This window comes from Canis aureus, chromosome 30 (assembly GCF_053574225.1).
Source record: "Canis aureus isolate CA01 chromosome 30, VMU_Caureus_v.1.0, whole genome shotgun sequence".
Lineage (NCBI taxonomy): Eukaryota > Metazoa > Chordata > Mammalia > Carnivora > Canidae > Canis > Canis aureus.
This window is the reverse complement of record NC_135640.1, coordinates 14,847,883-14,870,861: the sequence shown is the minus strand read 5'-3', so window position 1 is coordinate 14,870,861 and position 22,979 is coordinate 14,847,883. Positions and strand designations below refer to the sequence as shown.

The 22,979-nt window shown below is 34.4% G+C and overlaps 1 protein-coding gene and 1 long non-coding RNA gene across 14 annotated transcripts in view; both read left to right on the top strand.

Moving 5' to 3' along the window:
- Window positions 1-22,979, top strand: part of ROBO2 (roundabout guidance receptor 2) — a 1,635,852-nt gene that overhangs the window by 897,973 nt on the left and 714,900 nt on the right. The gene's annotated exons all lie outside the window — the stretch shown is intronic.
- The window catches only part of LOC144301737 (uncharacterized), a 139,499-nt gene that overhangs the window by 44,038 nt on the left and 72,482 nt on the right, over window positions 1-22,979 (top strand). The window lies entirely within an intron of this gene.

Sequence of the window (22,979 nt, the reverse complement as noted above, 5' to 3'; positions counted from 1 at the left end):
TGTCAGAAAAATAACTTGTATTGTGCTAACATGTATTTCTTCTGTTTGGTGCATGACAGAATAATATTTGGAATAATTTTCTGATTCAGCAATATGACCGCTATGTGAAAACAGTAGAAATAATAGTTGTATGGCCTCATGCCACAAATGATTGACTTCTTTGGATATATGCTTGCCCAAAAGATTTTGAACCTTGCAGTCATTCATGAACTTGACTTTCATCAGAATTACTGGAGGGCATTTTGGGGGGGGCACCTGGTGGTTTAGTCGGTTAGTAATCTGACTTTTGATCTCAGCTCCGGTCTTGATCACAGTGTTTTGAGTTCAAGCCGACCCCTACCTCTCCCTGCCTTGCATGGAGCCTACCAAAAAATAAAAAATAAAATAAAAAAAATAAAAAAAACCAACCTGGGACATTTTTTAAATTATAAATTCTCAACCCACCTTTATAGTCTGATGTAACAGACATAATATGGACCTTAGTAATCTCTCTTTTTTTAATGTTTTCCAAATGATTCTCCTATAGTCCATCAAGACTGTTATTTAGAAACATGTATTCAGATGATCTTCCAATTGTCTAGAAAATCCAAGTTCCCATGATGTGTATGAGCTTAATTTTGGAGATTATCTCCAGTGTAAATCCAAGGAGGGATATCTCTGCACTTAACTATAGTTTCTCACTGGACTATGAATCCCTAGACAGCATGTCTCATTCATCTTTTTACCCAGGCTCTAGGACAGTATCTGACATTCAATAAATACTTAGTAAATTAAATATACCAACAAATCAACTTAACTTCTTATATTAAATAAACTATAATCTCTCTTTATATCCCTAAATTAGGAGAAATACATAAGTTAAATAGCAGATACTTTATATAGCAGAAAAATGAAACTTGTCTAGTTTGCAAAATATCAGTAATCAAAGATAAGGTAAAATGACATAAATACACAATATTTCAAGTGTCCACATACTGAGTCAAAAAAATTTAGCTAATTATAACCCAGCTTCCCTTCTCTACATCTTGTCAAATCCCCCAATTACCTGTCTTTTCCATTTGTCTGTTTCTTTCTTTCTTTCTTTCTTTTCTTTTCTTTCTTTCTTTCTTTCTTTCTTTCTTTCTTTCTTTCTTTCTTTCTTTCTTCTTTCTTTTTCCCCTATTTTAGAGACAGAGTGTAGGAGATAAATTTCTTTTGGCTTTTAAATAAGGAAACATTAAAGGAACTCTGCCAATTGCTCCCTCATTCAACACACAAAGAAATAAAATTAGATCATAAAATATATTTAGTTATTTAGTTTTTATTTGATTAACTATGGGAATTATGAAATTAACTCAGGAATGTTTGTAGAGTAGAACAGAATATATAGAGAGTGCTAAATAACAGATTTACTTCATCAGGCTATGTAGCCTTATACCCATAAAGACCAACAACGATGATGAAGGCATTAGACTTATTCAGTAGTTTTGGAGTTTAAAATGATATATGACTTAATCTACTTTTGTACTGGGTCATGTGGTGATAAGCTCGTCTCAGGGACTGTTTTCTCTAAATCTTTGGTCCTCAGCCACTATTTTGAATTCTCTAGATAACTATAGACTTTAGTTTCATTTTCAATTCCTCTGTACTTTGTGGTTTACCTAACTTAAGACAGGATTTTGTCTTTGAAAAATAACCAGTTAGCTAAAAATTTAAGCAATCACTGACTCACTTTAGGAAAATCTGTAAGATTTTCTATATGAAAATCTTTTTTCTATATGTGGACTCTATAAGATATCATATTTTTTTCATGGAAATTGGGAGCTGAGAAACAGATTCATGACTGTTACCTATTATTTAGAGATTTGTGACTATGAATGGCAGCCAACTTGTTTCATGGAAAGTCTGTGTCTGGCTGACTGTGACAACAGTAGATCTGAAGAGACCAGCCTTTGGTTCTATCAAAATTGGGCTGACCATGGCTGTAATTAGCAGGGAAGGGATGTGGCTGCAGATGGCTGTAAGGATATAAACCTGGTGGAAGTAATGACAGGGCTGGCGCTCAGCAGTAAGTCTTCATCATTTTTAAAAAAATTTTCTTTGGTTCTTTTTTTTAATGAAAGCTCTAAACTCGGAAAACTGTAACACCTGGAGATTTGTCATAAATGTCACTGAAATATTAATCAAGTCACCAACAGAGAATAACAACTTTTGATTTTTTCTTTTATTCTACCAAGATTGTATCTCTTAAATTTTAGAAACATAATACAAAAAAAGTATTATAAATTGAGCAGGAAACTCTGCCTAACTGAAGGGTTCCTGTGATTTTTTTTCTTATTTATATTGCAGACCAGAAGTTAGGGTGTTCTTACCGGAAACACTTAACTTATGATTCTAATAGGAGGTTGGTAGAGTCACCAGAAAATTTTAATTACAGAAGGAACTCAGATATTCGTTAAACACTGAAAAAATATAGAAAATGCAGTGAAACTACAAATTATTCATAATCCTAACACTCAGGAAAAAACATTTTAGGGTTGTTTTTTTTTTTTTGCGGTTTTATTTGCATATTAAAACCTTTTTTATTTTCATTTCAGTCTTTACAAATTAAAGAACTCTGCATTTAGAAAGAAATGTATACATTGCCCAAAGTTAATACTTTTAAATTCTTAAAATATTTTCAAATAATTTATTGCATTCTAAGAAGAGAATTTAATAGTCTATCTCTTTGCGAATTTATGAAACTTATAATCAATAAGACCACAATCTGTGTAAGTTTTGGTAAGAAATCCTATGACATCAGGACATTTTTTTCATATATTTTCTCCAAGTTTTAAATTAGAATTAGATGCATCTTTAAACCAGGTTTGTTTGCATTAAAAATACTTACACTTGGGCAGCCCGGGTGGCTCAGCGGTTAGCGCCGCCTTCAGCCCAGGGCGTGATCCTGGAGACCCGGGATTGAGTCCCACGTCAGGCTTCCCGTGTGGAGTCTGCTTCTCCCTCTGCCCCTCTGTCTCTCTGTCTTTGTCTCTCTCTCTCTCTCTTTCTGTGTGTGTGTGTGTGTGTGTGTGTGTATCATGAACAAATAAATAAAATCTTTAAAAAAATTATCTTAAAAAAATACACTTGTAGATCTAAGATTTGGGATTTTGTATATTTCTGCTTCTACAAAATACATACATTTACTGTTAAGACTTCTCCTTGCTTTCTTCTGTTGTTTTCCACTGCATCTGTTAAGTATTTTATATTTATGTAGGCCAGAGTCATCAATGTGTCTGTGCAGGAAAAAAAAATTGCATTCATTATATCAAAATGAACAATAGCAGCATGAAAGTCCTAAATACTGTTAGATGTTGACAATTTCAAGACTGTAATATAAGAGGAGTATGCTGCTGTGTTCATATAAAGAATTTGTATGAATTTTAATGCTTTAAATATCTTTTATAAGATAAACAAATCTTGTATTATTAACTCTTACTTAACTAAAAAATATCCAACCCAAAATTTTTTGTTCTTCAGAAGAGTATGTTAAACCAAGATTACTTTTAGTGCACATTAAACATTACATAGGTTAATAAATGTCACATTACAATGGATCAGTCAATATTTAAGCCTCTTCTAAGGCAAAGTTCACGGGCTCTAGGGCAAGGGAAAAAGCTTCATAAATATTTTAATTATTTCAGAACCGGAATAAGGGTGTATTGAATGACTTGTAAACCATGGGAATTATTTTATTTTTTTATGTAGTGTCAGGAATCGATACAGACTCCTGAGATCACAGCATTTTAGAAACAGCAAATCTTGTATAGTCAGCAAACAAACTTTATGTTTGAAATTCCAATTTTTTCTTCTAAAATGTTTTGCAAATTAGAGAATGAACTTAACAGTTTGCTTTCTGGAAATTTGTGACACTTCTGGCTTCCATAGATTGTCTTGCACTGTCAATTCCATAAATTGTAAGAATCGAAAAATAGCAGTAGCACATACTTTGAATATACACTTTGTTCTGAAAGCTTTCTCATAAAATTTGCTCATTTGGCATAAGAGCAGCCAATGCTAGAGAAGAGTTTCTCTCTTCATTACTTCTTCCTATTTGTCAGAGGCACAACGAGTATTCTGAAGTTTACCACCCAAAATGGCTGGCTTTGGTCTCCTCCTAATTTGGTTATTGACCCTGGTGGCCTTGGAACTGAGAATGGCACTAGCTGAATAAATAGAATGGAGAAAGAACCAAACAGAAGCATAACAGAAGTTAGCTAAAGAATGTCAGTTTCTCTGAGACCCCCAAGTTAGAGAGGAGAGCACATTAGTGGGCCAGCCACATTTGATTGACTGAGAAGATAAGTCACCTTGGGAATTTGAGAAAAGCAATTTAAGTGCCATTAGGTTAAACAAAAGCTTCAGATTAAACATTCTATGTAGAAGTTGGTTGTTTGTTTTCAGACCAATAAAAAAAAAAAAAAACTGACTTCCAAGAGCCATTAACTCTGTTTTTGTCTGCCTACACTTCATCTCACCATTAAGAATCAGATTTTAAGGCCAAACTACAAGTTAGTAGATGAAATAACTGATCATGCTGCCATCAGATTTCTTGACTCTTTTTTCTCTTTAAATTAGTAATTCAAAAAAAAATAAAAAATAAAAAATAAAAAATAAATAAATAAATAAATAAATAAATAAATAAATTAGTAATTCATTATTGCCCAGAAATATTCTTAAGAAATCCTGAGGGTGCATTCTCAAACTATATAAGAAGTTCCAGAGGTTGGGTTAGCATGGTTTTGTTTGAAGTCAGGTGTTCAAAGCCAAGAGTGTCTTCCTACTCTGAGTCTCAAACCAGTGGAGATGCTAGTCTACCTCCACTTCTTCCACAACCCATCGCAGAAGTTCATGTCGAAGGCCCAGGAATAGAAGCTAATGATGCTTTTTTCAAACACACACACACACTATTAATGAACTTATTTTACCATAATTCAGACAACCAAAATTAAAGTCCATTGAAATTTAAAAAGAAGAATGGGAAAAGCCTTGAAAGGATATGGAATTGGTAAAGAAAATTTGAGATGATGATGATTTTGTTTAATTGCTTAATAATTGATGCAAAGAAGAGGGCACATGGTCCAGACAGGTGAAATGACTTCCTAAAGTTACTTAGCTAGTCAGTGACAGAGCTCAGACAAGAACACATATCACCTGACTCCATGTGAACACTCGATAGAGATGTTACCTATATAAGAGAATCTTTCTGTGACTTGTTAAATGATTTAATGTGAGAATCCTTTCCTTGCAATGTAGAGTGTATTAGTTTCCTATTGCTGCTATAGCAAATTACTACAATCTTAGTGGTTTAAGAGAGTAGAAATTTAGTCCATTCTGGAGGTCAGAGGTCCAAAATAGGTTTTAAAGTGCTAAAATCAGGGTGTCAGCAAAGTTGCATTTCTTCTAGAGAGTCTAGTGATGGATCCATTCCTTGCCTTTTCTGGTTTGTAAAGATCATCTGTATTTCTTTACCTTAATTTCAACTCTGCAAAAATAAATGCCTAAGTATTCCATGGAATAAGACCCTAGCCAGAATAATTGCATGCAACAAGTAAAATTTACAAAATTCTTATTATTTCACTGCAATTAGAAATTGCTGACGTTTTCTTCCAGAAAAATAAATTTGACCTAATCAAACTACAAATAGTTGCTATTTGATGCTCTAAATGTTAATAAATGGGATTCCTACTAGATGCTATCATTTCTTAAGACATTCAAATTTAGAAAAACATTTTTCCAAATCCTGAGAAGATATTTTACATTTTCTACAGAAGTGAAAAAACCTGAACATTTTCCATGGTTTCTAAGACTCCCAAATTACATAAATATTTTATATGAACATTAACATAAAATATAATTATTTTATTAGTATTTGAAAGTTAGAGCTTCTAATAGCAGTAGCAGTGAATGGGAAATGTGATTATGAAGTTTCTCTGCATGAGTTTAATGTTAGCCTAAAGGTTTTTCTCAAAAATATTTTAGCTCTGGTCAAATCTGGGATAGTAATCTAAATCATATGCAAACAATATACACCTGAATTTATTTTTACTTCAGTATAATATGCTGCTAGGTCAGAAACCAAGCCTAAGTGATTTTATATTCTGTGCTCCAAGGCCATACAAAGTTCTGGAATACTAATCAGTCAAGAGAAAAAAAAAATCTATCTATCATCTATCTATCTGTCATTTATCTATTAGAATGATGAGGTGGGGGAAAATAATAAATAGGAACTAGTAGTTGATACACAACTCTTTAGAGCCTTTTTACTTCTAGTAGGAAATAATTCATGAGATGGGTTTGTTTACTTTGTTTTGTTTTTAACCACCATTTTCTACTTTGTATCTTCAAAAGTTCTATGACACACAGTAGATATTCTATAAATATCTGCCTTCTGAGTCAGATCCAGCTGCCATAACAAAATAACCATAGATTGGGTGGCTTAAACAACAAAAAAATGTATTTTAGCATAGTTCTGGTGGCTAGAAGTCTAAGATTCAGGGGCCAGCATGATCAAGTTCTGTTGACAGGTCTCTTCCTGGCTTGTAGATGGCCCTCACTCCTTATGACCTCATTTATCCTTAATTAGCTCTTAAAAACCCTATCTCTATACAGTCACATTGAGGATTAGACCTTCAACATATGGATTTTGGGTGAGCATTCAGTTCATAATATTACACCCTGATGCCCTCCATTCATATTTTTCTCATATGCAAAATACATTCATTCTACCCTAGCAATCCCGAGAGTCTTAACTCATTTCACTATCAACTCTAACATCCAAACTTTAAAGTCTCATCTAAGTATATAAATCGGATATGGGATTGGACATGTGATTTATCTGGAGGCAAAATTCCTCTCTAGTTGTGAATCTGTGAAACCAGACAAGTTATTTCTTCCAAAACACAATGTAGGGACAAATACTAATTAGACATTCCAAGTCCAAAAGCGATAAACTGTAAAAAAGAAAGAGGAGATAGGTCTCAAGCAAGTGCAAAACATAACAGGGCAAGTTCCATTAGACCTTAAAACTCAAGAATAACCCTCTTTGGTTTGATGGTCTGCCTTTCAGGCCTACTGGGCTGGCAACATTACTCCCAAGGCCCTAGCTGGGGGGTGAGGAGGTTTAGGGTCCAGTCCCCAGGACAGAGGCCATCTGGCCAGTTGAAACCAAGTATGTAGTCCTCACAATCTCTGAATCACCTTCAGGGGCATTTCTCTCTCTTATATAATAGAGCTTATTTACAACTGAATAGCACTCTCATCCTGTCCTTTCAATTCCAAGAAGCCCTCATTCTGTCTCCACCCCCTCAGGTTCCAGCTGGCAGCATTTCTCTTGGTATAATCCTATAAATTCTTTAGCAAGTGATAGTCCAGGCATTCTCTTATACTCACAGTATTTTCTTCACAAATGCTCTCTCGCCCTCTCTTTCTCCAATATGGATACACTAAGAAATTTCCAAATCTTTAAGGGTAGGTTCCTTTTTGCCTAATCATTTCTCTTCTTCCACATTTTACTAGAAGCAGCCAGGAGGTACCAAGCTTGACTTAGAAATTTCCTCAACTAAACATCGAATTTCAATGTTTGCAAGTTCTAACTTCCACAATAAACTACAAGACAGTGCAGTGAAGTTCTTTATCAGTTTATAGCGAAAGTCACTTTCCTCAAGTTTCCAGTAATAAGTTCCTTATTTCTACCTGAGATCATACCAGAATCACCTTTAGAATTCATATTTCTAGCACGCTCCTTAGAACATTTCCAGCATCCACCCAGTTCCCAGTTCCAAAGTTGCTTCCTCATTTTCAGTTTTTTTGTTGAAGCAGCTCCACACTTCTCAGTACCAAAATCTATCTTCATCTATTCAGGATGTCATATCAAAATACCCTAGATTGTGTGGCTTAAGCCACAGAAACTTAACTTTCTCACACTTCTGAAGGCTGTAAGTACAAGATCATGGTACCAGCATGGCTGGATTCTGGTGAGAACACGCTCCTTGGCTTGAAAACATCTGCCTTCTTGTTGTGTTCACATGGCCTTTTCTGTGTGTGTGTGTGTGTGTGTGTGTGTGTGTGTGTGTGTGTAGAGAAAGTCTAGAGGGAGATTTCTTCCTCTTTATAAAAAGCCATGGATTGTATCATATTAGGATCCCACCCTCATAGCCTAATTTAATCTTAATTACATCTAAACACTCAGTCTCCAAATATAGTCATACTAGGGGTTAAGAACTTATTTATTTATTTATTTATTTATTTTTATTTTATTTTATTTTTTTTATTGATTTATGATAGTCACACAGAGAGAGAGAGAGAGAGAGAGGCAGAGACACAGGCAGAGGGAGAAGCAGGCTCCATGCACCGGGAGCCCGACGTGGGATTCGATCCCAGGTCTCCAGGATCACGCCCTGGGCCTAAGGCAGGCGCCAAACCACTGCGCCTCTCAGGGATCCCGTTAAGAGCTTATTATAGTAATTTTGAGGAGACACAGTTCAGTCTAGCCCATCCCACCTCACAACTCTTGGAGTATTATATGTAGGGAGCCTTAAAGAAACCTTTTAAGAAATGGATACAGGAGCACCTCAGTGGTTCAGTCCATTAAATATGTGACTCTTGATTTTTGGCTCACGTCATGATCTCAGGGTTGTGAAATCAAGGCCCAGGTCAGGCTCTGTGCTGGGCATGGAGCCTGCTTAAGAGTCTCTCTCTTCCTCTGTCCCTCTCACCTCTCTTTCACTCTGAGAGAGAGGAGAGAGAGAGAGAGAGAGAGAGAGAAGAAAAGAAATAGGTACAGAGGTAAATAGAAGAAACTTTTAAATTCTGGCTGATGGTAATTTTACTCTAGCATTTTTAACAACTGGGGTTTTGGAAAGTTCTGCAAACGGCTTGCCTTAAATGAAGTTAAATAAAAACTAAAATTGACTCAAAGGAGACTAATCCATTATTCTTCTTTATCAATGACTATTCAAACGAATAGAAATGCAAAGAAAAGTCAAAATCCCTTTCACTAAAATAAATCCTTTTCATTCTAATGAATGTATGTAACTGGCTTCCAATGGAAGATATTTAGGCTCTCTTTAAACATTTACCATGGGAATAAATATAAAATTTTTTAAAATCTTATATTTGTTTTATGTTCAATACATCAGATCATTTCTAAACTATAATACTGAATAAGAAAGTCTGAGCTAAGACCAATATTAAAAATTGTAAACCAAGATTATCAAGTAAAATTTTGCCAACTATCACTATTTTCCTTTTTCATTTACTCAGTAGAGAGCAGAAACTTTTTGTAACTGGAGAACAAGTAGTCTAGGACATAATTCTGCATACTCAGATGCCCACAGATACTATAAAAATAGGAAAGTAGCTGAAAAGGAAGAAAGGTTTTGATATCTGGCAGCATAATCATTGAAAATTCTAATCTTCAAAAGAAAAAGGAAAGAAAATTCTAAGCTGCATGTTAATAATGTGAAAATGAATAGTGTAAATGTTTGTTTTTATCTCCTGATGATTCATTTCATATTCTCCTTTCCTCTTTGGGTGCATACAAAGAAAGATAACATATCATGGTTTCTAAAACATAAAAAAATGCAAAACAAATAATGTATTCAGCTAGAATAATAAACATGTGAGAGAGGAATAATTTAATAAGAATCTTAAATTCAAATCTAATTTACTTTGAAATTTGAATGTAAATTTAAACTGAACAAAAGCCAGGAGATTTGTTCAGCAAAAAGATCTACCAGGTGATTTCCTAGTTGTCCTTTCGTGTAAACTTCAATGCGTCTACTGAATATCCATCCCATTTCCAAATAACTTTTTTTAATTGAAAGTGCAGTGAAGAGAAACATGTAGGAAAGAGGAGAAAAATCACGTATTCATTTCTAAGTCAGTATGTACTAGGTGCCAAGTGCAATGCTCCTAAAACTTGAATGTGCATTTGGATTTCCTGGGATCTTGTTCAAAAGAAACCTCTGATTCACTCAGTCTGGGTTGGAGGTATAAGAATCTGCATTTTTAGCAAGCTCCCAGCTGAGGCCCATGGGACATCACTTTGAGTATCAAAGTGCTAGAGAACAGATGACAATCCATAAACAATCCCTGTTAAGTGTAACATCTTTCTTAGAAAAAAAAAAAAGACAAGAAAATTCAAATTTAATAAAACATTAAAAATTTAAAAAGCATAGCAATGAAATAAGCCCACCAAACAATATATCTATAACGCCTTCTGAGATTATTTTAAGTCTAGAAGATCAAGGCTAACAAGGGCAATCAAGAAGCCAGAGCTATAGTAACAGAACAAATCTGATATGGATTGTATACAAAAAGAGACATTCTGAAGCAATAATTGAATAACAATGATAATATGATGATAATAAAGCTAATATGTTAGAGCACCTTTATACTGTCTATAATGTTTGCTCATAGTCAACTTGGATTATAATTAAATCTGACCTATTGTGTTCTAAACTGTTCAACATCTGTCCCTATGAACAAAAGATAATACTATTTTTTAAAAGTGGAAGCAAAAATAAATTAGAATATGATATCTTTAATATTTGACCAAGTAATTTTTGCTGTAGGAGATACATGCATTGGGATTCTGTTGCAAATTACTCATTATAAGACAAAGAGAAATAATAGAAGTAGTTCTCAAAGTAATGATTTAGAGCTTGAATTTTACATGTTTTCCAAGGGCCTTTATGACTATACATAATTCATGAATCTGTATTTCTGTAATGTTAGATTTTTCCCCCCCTGGAAGTGTTTTTTAATGATTAGGTCACATGGCCAGAGCAGTCCTTTAATGTCCTTTAATGTCTCTCTTTTTCCTGGTTTATCATTTTTCCATTTTGCTTAGGAATACATTAGCCTTTGCTTTATACCCTCAAAACATCTACTTTTGCAATCAGCTTGGAACAGAAAATGAACAGAGGGACCTAATTGAATATTACGCATTTAAGATGTCTAAAACTGATAAAATTTTGAAATGAGGAATGCATATATGTATGCACAATAAAGATTAAAAGATGATCAGCAAAAAAATAAATAAGAGATGATCAGCACAAAATAGAGGAATGTATACCAGCTGAACACATTTTGGTGTGTAGCCAAAAGTAGTTATTGAATATCAAAAGGAAGCATGTTGTTCCGAAATGATGCAGTTTCTATATGAAAACCAAAGCAGTTTCAGACTTCACAAATTAGTTTTAACTTACAAATAGTTCAGTAGACATGATAGTATGGTTTTTAATTTGAAAAATCAGGTTTTAGAGGCTTTCTTCTTAAAAATTCTAGAAATTTAGATATAAATTCAAATGTCAATAGTCTTTGTTTTGCCTCACAAATCATTACTACTGGTTCTCATACCTGATCCTTAGTAGCTCCAGGTTGCTCAATACTCACTTGGTAATTGGAGAAAACCAATCATTGCTGATTATACTGAATGAAAACATTTATCAGTAAAGTAAACTTGAAAGAATGTACTACAGAACAAGTACATATAAGTGTATTAATGCATTCTTTAAAAAGTTTGGACTTGGTGATACTTTAATAACACAGACTTTTTTTTTTTAACACATACTTTTTAAAATGAGAATTTGGAAGGAATCTTATTTTGTTTATTACTCAGGCTTTTCTCTCCTGGGAGAGTTTTCCTATATTAATCGCTTCTGTGCTCAAATGCTTCTAATTATTAACCTGCAGGTGTCTCTAATCACTGTGTCTTCCAGCAGAGTTTTGTTCGAGGGCCATTAGCTGTGATGCTTAATTACAATACACTATATCTAGTTTTGTGTACTGTTTGATCTTTCAGATGGCTTACCAGATCTCGAAAAATAGTCATTGGCAATCATTTTCTTCATTTTCTATAATTAAACACAGTGCCCTGTATCTCTTTCTGTTAGTAAATTGGATCAGAGTATATATTCAAGAGTGAATCCTTAAAACTGAAGAGACAAAGCTCTAAAACAATACCTAATGATACTTAATCTCTAGGATATTTCAAAGCAAAGAATGTAAATTTATTCTTGTATTTTAAAATCTGAAATCTGATGTCTAAAAATGTATACAGTAACTGAATCTTGAAGTGTGCAGTGTTGTCAGAATTACTTTACATTTTAAAATGAGAAAAGCACATTTGCAACAGACTTCAAGTTAAAGGAGACTTCCATTTCTGAGCCTCATCTGCTACATTGCACTGCTTGACTTAGTGACTTCCTCAGCCATTTCCAAAATGTTCAGGAATACGTTCAATTAAAATACTTGGAATAACGTCACCATTAGGACATATTGCCACTGCAAAATTATTCTAGAGCTTCAAACTATATATCGTCTATGGTACATCAGAATGAATTACATGTTGAATAAAAATCAACATGCAAATAAAGATGTTCATAGGTCAAAAGTGTTTTCCTACTCAGAGTGCTCATTTGGAACTCTGAATATGTCTTTTGACCCAGACGTGGCATCTAAATGGGGCACTATGATTATGGCCCTGACTATGACAGAAAGAAAAAAGGCAGAGCCTGATGTGTGATCAAATGTAACTCTGCCTGCTAGTTTCCATGCCTGCCCTCATAATTACTATTTGGTTTGACTCAGCAAGATCACCAGGGCATTTGTTGTGTGGTAGGTTGTTTTCTTTGTGGGTAATATTTATCTTGTTTGGTTTTTGATCTCTAAGTTGTAAGTCTGGGTTTTGTTGATGCTGTTGTTGTTAGTTACAATACTGTTTCTAACAGTACAAATTCTGGTAGAGGTGAAATAAGTGTGCTGTCAGTCTGTTAATGTCACATTCAATGATCCCAAATAATCAAAATTACTTAGTATGTTTTATAGCCTCATTTACCTACCTGACTTTTACCCCTTCGTGTACAGTTGATCTTTAGCACATTTGAATAAAAAGTCATCACTCCTCCCTTAGATAATCCACTTACCCTTCTGCCCTTGGGAACCTATATTTCAAATACTCTCAAAGTGACAAAATAGTATTTATTTATTTATTTATTTATTTGCAAAATAGTTTTTAAAACCTTTGTATTTATTTTTCTTGAAAATAACATTAGCGTTTTTAGAACCTTCAGCATCTGTTACCTGCAGCACACTAAGCAAAAAATGCATTCAAGTAACAAAAAACAAAATAAAAAAAATAAAAATAAAAATAAATAAATAAAAAAAAATAAGCAAAGACACATAGCTCTGATATAAGTAAAAAACTGAGGATATGATTAAATGATTTTCAAAATCTACCAAGAACTTTTTGGAAAGTTATTTGTATTAATTTATTCACCATTATTTACTGCATTTGTCCACTGTTAAATTTTTCTGCCCATCTATAGAAGAGATTTATTCTTGTATAGAATTTTAACCTGGGAAACTCAAATTTTATTACACTCAACTCTCATATAGAAGCTCTAAACTACTCTATCTGTGAAGGAGAATTTCAAAGATGAGTAACTCTTAAACATATTTCAAATAGTGTTCATTCCCACCATTAATTAGTCCATTATCAATTTGTTATGTCCATGTTAGGGACATTAGTATCTATAAAAGGATATTAACTTGTAGTTCTGCCCACAGGAAGGAGAATGACCCCATTGACTTATATGATTGCAAACAAAAATATTATCATCACCCATTAGATCACTTATTTTAGACTTGCTCTAAATTTTCTAAAGCTTTAATCAGCTATATTATAACTGTTTAAAATGAAATATAATGACTTTTCCTGAAATAGCTACCTAAAATCATGTGCAATTCACTTTATAATACATAGAAGTATAAATCTGCCTTAAAATTTTCATTGAAAAATTCTTGTATATTGCTTTTTTTAATCTATTAGGAGAGCCTACACAATCAGATTAATTACTTCATAAACTTACAAGAGAAAAAGTATTAAGCATGTGAGAAATCTTAAAATATTATTGAAACATATTTCTAATTACCTAACTCTACTGTCACACTTTGTGATATATATAAATAAGCTTTGTAGTCATTAGCAAAGCCCTCTAATACACTAGGAAAACAATCTACAGACCTGTTATCTTGGTTCTTTATTCTAATCTTTCTGAATAATGAGGCAACTTCAGTATATTAATAGTGTCATTTTCTGGTTTTTGTCCTCAACAGAAGCATATGATGGAAACCATTTATCTCAAACCAATTTAGTATCGCACTATAGAGGAAGTAAGTGGAAGAAGTCTTGTATTATGATTTATTTCGTGCCGTGCGATCTAAGGTTGCTAACTATCCATTTACTTTATCTGGTGTCCAATACAAGATTGCCTAATTAAATTCTGATGTCCAAGGAGTAGCTATTATCAAACCAATGGTTTCCTAAGACTGTTAAAAATATTCAGTGTAGAGTTGGTGCTGGAACTTGTTGTTCAACAATGTTCTCTTTCAAGATTGCATTAAAGAGTTTTGCTTAAAAGAGTCCTTGATTTAATTATTCAAGTTGAAGCTATATTCAGGCAATAGAGCAATGCAATGAGAAAAATTCAATTCTGAAACTAGACACCAGCTGATTCTAAATGACCCAATATATGTTGTCTTTTGTTATCTATAGCACATCCATAATAATTAATAAGCATTTATCAAGCCTCTGTGTGAACACACTAGGGGGTTTAATTATCTCTTCTTGCTTAGTATGGGCATAAACAATATAATGAATCATCTAAGTGGCACATTTCCACTTGCTTTTTTATGATAAATTAAAAAGCTTCTTAGGAATTAAGCTTAAATTCAGCATATTTCTGTTTTATAATATAATAATTAGAAATACAAAATAAACAAAAATTATCCCCATTGTCAGTTAATGAAATTTAATTTAATATAATATACTTTGAGAGGATTATAAGAACTGATAAGATTTTATGTGGAAACGTGCATAATTTAAAATCTTTCATTATATCCTCAAACATTTCTGAGGGCCTATCATCCTCTAAAGTGTGCTGGACATCAGGGACACAAAAATAAGAGATAGTCCTTGTTTTCATGGAACTCACTTTTCAGCAAGGTGGATCATTCTGGAGAGAACTAAACAGTACTGTTAGAGCTGCAGGGAAATGCAGCAGAGAAGCCTTTGGAGGGAGTTGGCTCCTATGTTAAGTCAGGATTTGCCAAACAGAACTCCCCTAGGACTAGGACCACGACCACTGCTAACTTCAGTTCTCAGGTGTGCCATCTAGGAACACACTTGTAAGCAACTAAATGATCAAATCAGAGAATAAGTTTTTTTTTTTTTTTTTAAAGTTTTTTTTTTAATTATTTATTTATTTATGATAGTCACAGAGAGAGAGAGAGAGAGGCAGAGACACAGGCAGAGGGAGAAGCAGGCTCCATGCACCGGGAGCCCGATGTGGGATTCGATCCTGGGTCTCCAGAATCGCGCCCTGGGCCAAAGGCAGGCGCCAAACCACTGCGCCACCCAGGGATCCCGAATAAGTTTTTATTTAGCGAATTACTAGAAGCCTAGGGATATTGAGGGGAGGGGGTCATATTATTATTCCAGATGCTTCCCTATCAGGTTATATTTTAATCTTTTTTATTTTTAATTCTAACACTATGGTCTCTCTAAGAAGACAAATCATTATGTCTAAATGGGAGATGGCTATAGGAAATGCCTCACTGTCACATTTCCCCAAATAGACATGATAAATATGATAAACTGCCTGCCAATAGCATAAAGAGGGTGATATCAAAGTGCAAAGTGGAGATGGTTAATCTTTTTGAGAAGGTCTGGGTCGGTAGAGTTGAGTCACGTACCTGACTTTATTAAATAAACAGTAGATGCAAGTAAGCCTGAAACTCAAGGGCAAAATGACAGAAGAAATGTGTGACTGATTTTAAAGCTTTCTTGAGACTCAGAGCCACACAGAAAATACTACTGGCTAAGCCCTAGAAGATTTCAACTGGGTTTGCATAAACAAAAGAATAATTATATAATAATAAATAACCACATAATATATATAATATGTATAGATTTAATATCATTTCTAGTGGGTGACTTAAACTGTTCTCATGGGTGATTTTGACTGTCCTCAATTTTCCCTTACAAAGGCACTTAAGAGTTTAAACTAAAGATTCAACTATACAATACCATCCTTAGAGGCAAGGTGACTCTTTAATCTAGCCTTGAAGATGCATGAAGTTTTGTTCAGTGGAAAAGGCAAAAGTCCACTTCAGGTTGATGAAACGCACGTTGATCAAATAAATATTTTTTAAAATGATGTATCTAAAGAGTCCGAGATTTCAAAGATAAAGCTTCACAAAAATAAAGTTGGTTTGAAAATTACCATCATTTATTAATATCAGACTTAAGAAAGTAAGGCCATTATTCCTACTCTATCCCAGGGTATGTATTATCTAAAAATATCTGTGTTCACACACTTGTACATTCACTGTCCATAATTGCCCAATCACAAAAATAGAACTCAAATTAGAGGCTGTATGCATGGTCCTTTGTGTGCTTGAGGGTCAGGAAAGAAAGAATAAAGTGGATGGTACTTGTGAACTGCATCAGATACTTCTTAGTGGCATCTAAGAACTGCTAACTAGGATCTCTCTCTGAGGCTTTGGACTATTTAATTCCATATAATGGGCCAACAGTACTGCATCTTGCTTGATGCCCACCTGAAACATTCTGCCTTTCTTCTTGAGGTTTTCTTACTGTTTTCGAGACATGGGATATCATGGCATACAGTAAGGACTGCTTGTGGGCAACCTGGAAGTGGGTGTATTTGAGTGGGAAGCAAACGTATTACAATATAAATGATAATATAAGATAAAATTCTCCTTTCCTTACTTCAAGATAGACTGAGGTTTGGAAGTTCATATTACCTTTTAAAGATGGTGAAATTGTTCTTCATACAAAAAAGTATAGAAAGGTTGGTAATTTACCTTTGTAATTTTGCTCTCCTACTTTCCTTTTCCCTCACTGTACCTTCCTTGAAAAACTACTTCCTAATACAGTATTAGCACATAAGTTTTTGCTTGAGGTTCTATGCCCTAACAGCTAAGAGGGCTAATACAGAAATTCATATAAACCCTATGTATTATAGACCCCTTTTCTTTTTTTTTTTTAAAGATTTATTTATCTATTTATGATAGACAGAGAGAGAGAGGCAGAGACACAGAAAGAGGGAGATGCAGGCTCCTTGCCAGGAGCCCGATGTGGGACTCGATCCCGGGATTCCAGGATCACGCCCTAGGCCAAAGGCAGGCGTTAAACCGCTGAGCCACCCAGGGATCCCCTATAGACCCCTTTTCAACAAAGCATTGAAAAAATAATAACAAATATTTCTTTAAAATTATTTGTATTAAGCTTTAAGAGGTAAACTTTTACTAGACCTTCACTTTCTATTTCTTAAAAAGAAAACAAAAAAATTTATCTGGCCCCAAATACAATAGAGAATGATAAGCCCAGCCTCTGAATTTATGGTCTTATATCTGGACTAGAACTCTGGCCACTTGAGAAGTATGGAATGTCAGTATTTCTTCTTTGCACAAGGCATGAGAATTTAAGCTGTCTCAAATGTCACTCACTAAGACTCTATTTAACCAAATTTCATTTTCTCACTTTTTTCCAATTCAGGTTGTCTGGGTAAGTCAATACTTTTAACCATGCCCCACCCCCTGTAAAACACTAGTCTTTTGATTTTTAAAAAAATATTTCTAAATAGTTTACTGGCATTTCCATCTCCTTCTGTCTCCTTACTTGTATGCATTTAAATGCTTACTCACTTATTTTCTTTCTACATTGATTTCTATTTTTAAAAAGCCCACAAATAATTATAATGGCTTTGATATCCCCAACTCTTAGCTTGATTTGCCAGTTACATTCTCAATAGTCATGTATTACCGACTGTTGAAACAACTTTATCACTTAGATATTTCACATTTAGAGATGCCTCTGAATTTACTTGTACATAATTTTCATCATAAATTACCCAAAGTTTTATCTACCTCCACATGTAATATCTTTGTTTGAAATCACTATTTTCTGTATTTCGTTTTTATCTATATTTTTTAAAAGTTTTATTTATTTATTTGACAGAGAGAGCACAAGCAGGGGCAGAGAGAGCTGTAGGCAGAGGGAGAGGGAGAAGCAGGCTCCCAACTGAACGAGGAGCCTGATGTGAGGCTCGATCCCAGCGTCCAAGGGTCATGTCCTGAGCCAAAGGCAGACACATAACTGACTGAGCCACCCAGGCACCCCTATTCTTTCTATTTCTTATGAAAGACATTGAAATTGTTTCTGATTACTCATTTTTTTCAGTTATATTCAACCCAATTATCAACATATCTTTCAGACTCACATCTTCTTTTCCATGGCCACTTGAATGACTCTAGTTGAGACCGTCATCACTTCATAGCTAACTATTGTATGGATATCTAGGCAATATTCTATCTAATCAAGTCCTCACACTATTGTTAGACTAAAGTATGGGATTGGCCTGTTGTTACTCTGCTCAGAGGTGACAATATTTCTTTACATCACATCCATGTTTTTTCTCCCCAAATTTCAAAAAATATGATTAATAAAATTAAGTAGACATTTAAACATTAACTTACCAATTCATTTACTCATTTGTTCAAAATACATGTGACAAGTCATAGGCTTGTTATTGGCACAGCTTTTTCCATAAAGACTTTTACATTCTCGTGAATGGAAAGGGATAGCAAAAACATAATTGCCCTAAGGAAGATTAAGTGCTATCTACCTAAGTAGATGTTATCTAAATAGGATTAAGGTAGAAAAGTATTACAGGATTAAGACACCTTCTCAAGGAAAGCATCATCTAATCAAAACACAAAAGGTGAATAGAAGTTGGCTAGGAGAAGGAGAGTGAGAAATTAGGGAGTAATACTAACAGAATGACTGGGAGTCAGAAGGGAATAGTTCCATTCATAAGACTGGAATTTTATAATGGACAAACCATAAAGTGATAGATTGAGAAATGACATAGAGAGGAAGTAAAGGACTAGGTCTGGGCTGGGTGACTTGATGGCCCCTAGTCAATTAGCTAAAATTATTACTTCATTCCTCAGTCATGAGAGTCACATTTGAAGTACTCATTAACTGCATGTGACTAGTAGCCACTATATTGGACAGAGCAGGGACGTTGTAGGAAAATTATATTGGGAGTATTTGGAAGTACTGGAAAGTAGGATAGAAAGTTTTATTGGCCAATTACTTGGAAGATGTACTGTTTTCTTCTGGGGTAACCAATAGTATTCATCAGTGGGTTTTAAGTAGTAGTGTTTCTTTCAAAATTATCTATTTAAAAGAAAAAAATGACATTTTCTTTTGTAAATGATTTTTTTTTTTTTTTTTTTTTTTTTTTTTTTACTAGTGAGATTGTTCTGCTTTTGCTTCAGGAAGTTTTTTTTTTCCCCCCCCTTTTTCAGAATTGATGTTCTGAGAAAAGCACCAGTCCAGATTCCAGTTCAAAATTTATCCATGTGATCCTAGGGAAATTATCTGAGTTCATGGCTTCTCTATTGTTTCAGCTTTTAAACAATGACATTAAACTGCCATGCCCACCTGCTCTCACCTCTGGTAATAAATAATTTAATATAAAATTAATTAAAATAAAAATAAATTTTAAAAAGAGAACCTATTTTTTTAAGAATTTTATTTATCTATTTGAAAGATAGAGAGAGAGCATGAACAGAGGGAGAGAGAGAAGCAGACTCTCCACTGAGCAGGGAGTTTGACACAGAGCTCCATCCCAGGACCCTGGGATCATGACCTTAGCTGAAGGCAGATGTTTAACAGACTGAGCCATCCAGGCACCCCAAGAAAACCTATTTTCAAAGGATCTTTTATTGAGTCCTAAAGTACAGAGAGATGTATCAAGGGTAGTAGCATGGTGGCACATGGGACTGGGGGAGAGGGTAGTGGGATGGTCTTTATTCTCTGCCTTGCCCACCAATCTTCACACTTCAATTAAAAAGAAGCTTGGAAAAAAATAAATAAATAAAAAAGAAAAGAAAAGAAAGAAAGAAAGAAAGAAAGAAAGAAAGAAAGAAAGAAAGAAAGAAAGAAGAAAGAAGCTTGGGTTATTAAATTAAGATTCCAGGTATTGCTTCATTAAAAAATGTTCTGCTACTAAAACCAATAAACATAATTTTCTCCAAAATATTTTCTGATAATATCTGATTCAACAAAATCTGAATTCCAGCACCAATATTCTCCTGCTATCACATTCTGGGTAAACTGAAGTGCATTTATTAGACCTTAGGAAGCCATATTAGACACATTATCGCAGGCCAAGAGCCTTGCCATATTCCCACTTGGATTACTATTTGCATATGATGGGACTAGTGAGTGGTTTGAAGCATAAAGTTTATTAGGAAAAACCCTGACTGTTGAGATTACTAACATACAATTATCTCTAAAATCTTGTAACTAGATTTATATTCATCTAGCACTAGGGAATTCAAAATATTTTGGATACTATGAATACATTCAGATTAAAATAGCATTGTTAATGGATAGTAATATCCTCAAAAAATACTTTTAAATAATTTAGTTGAGTATTATGATGGTGAACAGTAGTAGAACCAGAGTTAATACTGATTTTCCAAAAGTTTTAAGTAGATAAATGGAAAATGGGTATGAAGATCCAATTAAAATACATGTGAATATGGATTAGATAACATTTTATAATAACTTCAACCAAACTCATATGTGTATTCCATCGGGATTATATTGCAGCTATATATGGGAAGAATCATGTTAGGAAGATTTTGTTACCATATGACATTACAGTCTTCACCATTTATGAATCACCATCTACACATCACCCCCCCAAATGCTTTTGATGATCTCATGCCACTGAAGGATTTGGGCTCCAGGTTTTAATCAGTGCCAGTAAGAGTTAAGGTAGCTGATTTATTGGCTCATTTTCCTTTGTAAATGTTCACACGTGTGTCATGCTTAAAATCCTCTAATCTCTGTGGAGTCACTTTGGTTCATGCTTCCTCCAGAAAATATTATCTGTTGAAGACTAATAACCATTAACATAAAGGCCAACTTTTCCTGGATCTTGTAATGCTCTCAAAAGTTGACAGATTGTTTGGTCAGAACATTAAGAAGTTCTTCATCATTTTATTCATTCTTCACACTATTTATATACCACAGTGGCTCTTTTGTTGGAGCCAGGGCTACACAACTTCCTATAAGCTTCTCCAAATCATAGCTGTGCCCCCAAGGCTTGACTGATGATAGGTGTTGAGAATCTGATTCATATTTACAGTGAGGGAGAGAAACCCTCTCCCAAGCCAAATTGCTGTCTGCGATGGGACTGGCTCACTCAGTGCAGGCACTCGGGCTGAGTTTTTAGTCTTGGCATTTGATTCTCAATGTAACTTACAGAAAATTCATTTGAAATGTAGGCTTCATATTTCATTTAATTGTAACTTGTTAAAGCATGGGATCTTAAAGGAATGGATATTAAAAAATATTTGTGATCTACCTGGGATATTAACAAAATTACAGGTTAGGATAATCAAGGACCACCATATCTGGAAGGTAGGTTTCTTATACCAGGAATTAAAGGTTGCAAAATGATATAATCACTGTAAAAATATGCTGTTGAAACATGAAAATTTTTATTTTTTTAAGATTTTATTTATTCACGAAAGACACACAGAGAGAGGCAGAGGCACAGGCAGAGAGAGAAAAGCAGACTCCTTGCAGGGAGCCTGATGTGGGACTCAACCCCAGGACCCCAGGATAGTGACCTGAGCCAAAGGCAGATGCTCAACCACTGAGCCACCCAGGTGCCCCAAACATGAACATTTTTAATATATAATAGTCCAAATTAACACACTGAAGTGAATTCAATCACTGCAGTTCATAGTAAAATTGGAATAACAATCATTATATAATGTAACAAATATTTATTGAATATGTGTTATATGTCATGCACTGTTCTGGATAAAGGGGAAAAGGAAAGGAAAAAACAGGTGAAGATCCCTGCCCCTGTTTAGATTACATTATACTCTAGTAGGGAAGACAATAATAGATACTTACATCAAATATAGTGCCAGGGTACCTGGATGGCTCAGTAGGTTAAGCGTCTGACTTTGACTCAGGTCCTGATCTTGGGGTCCTGGGCTGGAGCCCTGCATCTGGCTCCCAGCTGAACAGGGAGTCTGCTTATCTCTCTGCTCCTCCTCTCATTTGTTTTCTCTCTCTCTAATAAATAAGTAAAATCTTTAAATATATATATATATATGTGTGTGTGTGTGTGTGTGTGTTTGAGTGTGTGTAGTATATGCCTATTATATAGTAATAATGGAACACTAATTTTGAAAGAAAGTGGGAATAGTGAGAGTTTGGGATTTGTTTTGTTTTTCAGTTTTAGATAGGGTGGTCAGGGAGGTTCTTTACAAAAGAGAGACATTTGAGCAAAGAGATGAAGGAATTGAGATAACAAACTTAGAGCAGAGTGCTTCGAGCAGAGAGGGCATAAATTCAAAGTTCCTGAGAAAGAAATGGGAGTGTGGTAGAAGAGAGGGAACATGGAACCAAATAAAAGTGTTTTTAGTCCATCGTAAGGGCTGCTTTTATTAGCATGTAAAGGAAGTCATTTAAGGATTCTGAGCCAAAGATTATTATCATCTGATAAACTTTTTAACAGGATCCCTCTGACTGGGAACAGACTGTGGAGAGCCATGGGTAGCAGTAAGGAGACTGGTTAGGAAGATACGGTAATAGTCCATTAGAAAAATGATAGTGGGTTATTGAACTATTGCCATGTGACAGACATTGCACTAATAGATTTACATGACATATCTGCTTTTACTAACAGTCCAATAAAAGTGGTTATTATCATCCTTTTTACTTTGTTTAAGAATATAAAATTTAGGCTTAGAAGAGTGAAATTAACAACATACTTAGTATAGTGTGTAGTCAGCATTTGAACCCAGTTTTTCTGTTTCAAGTCCAC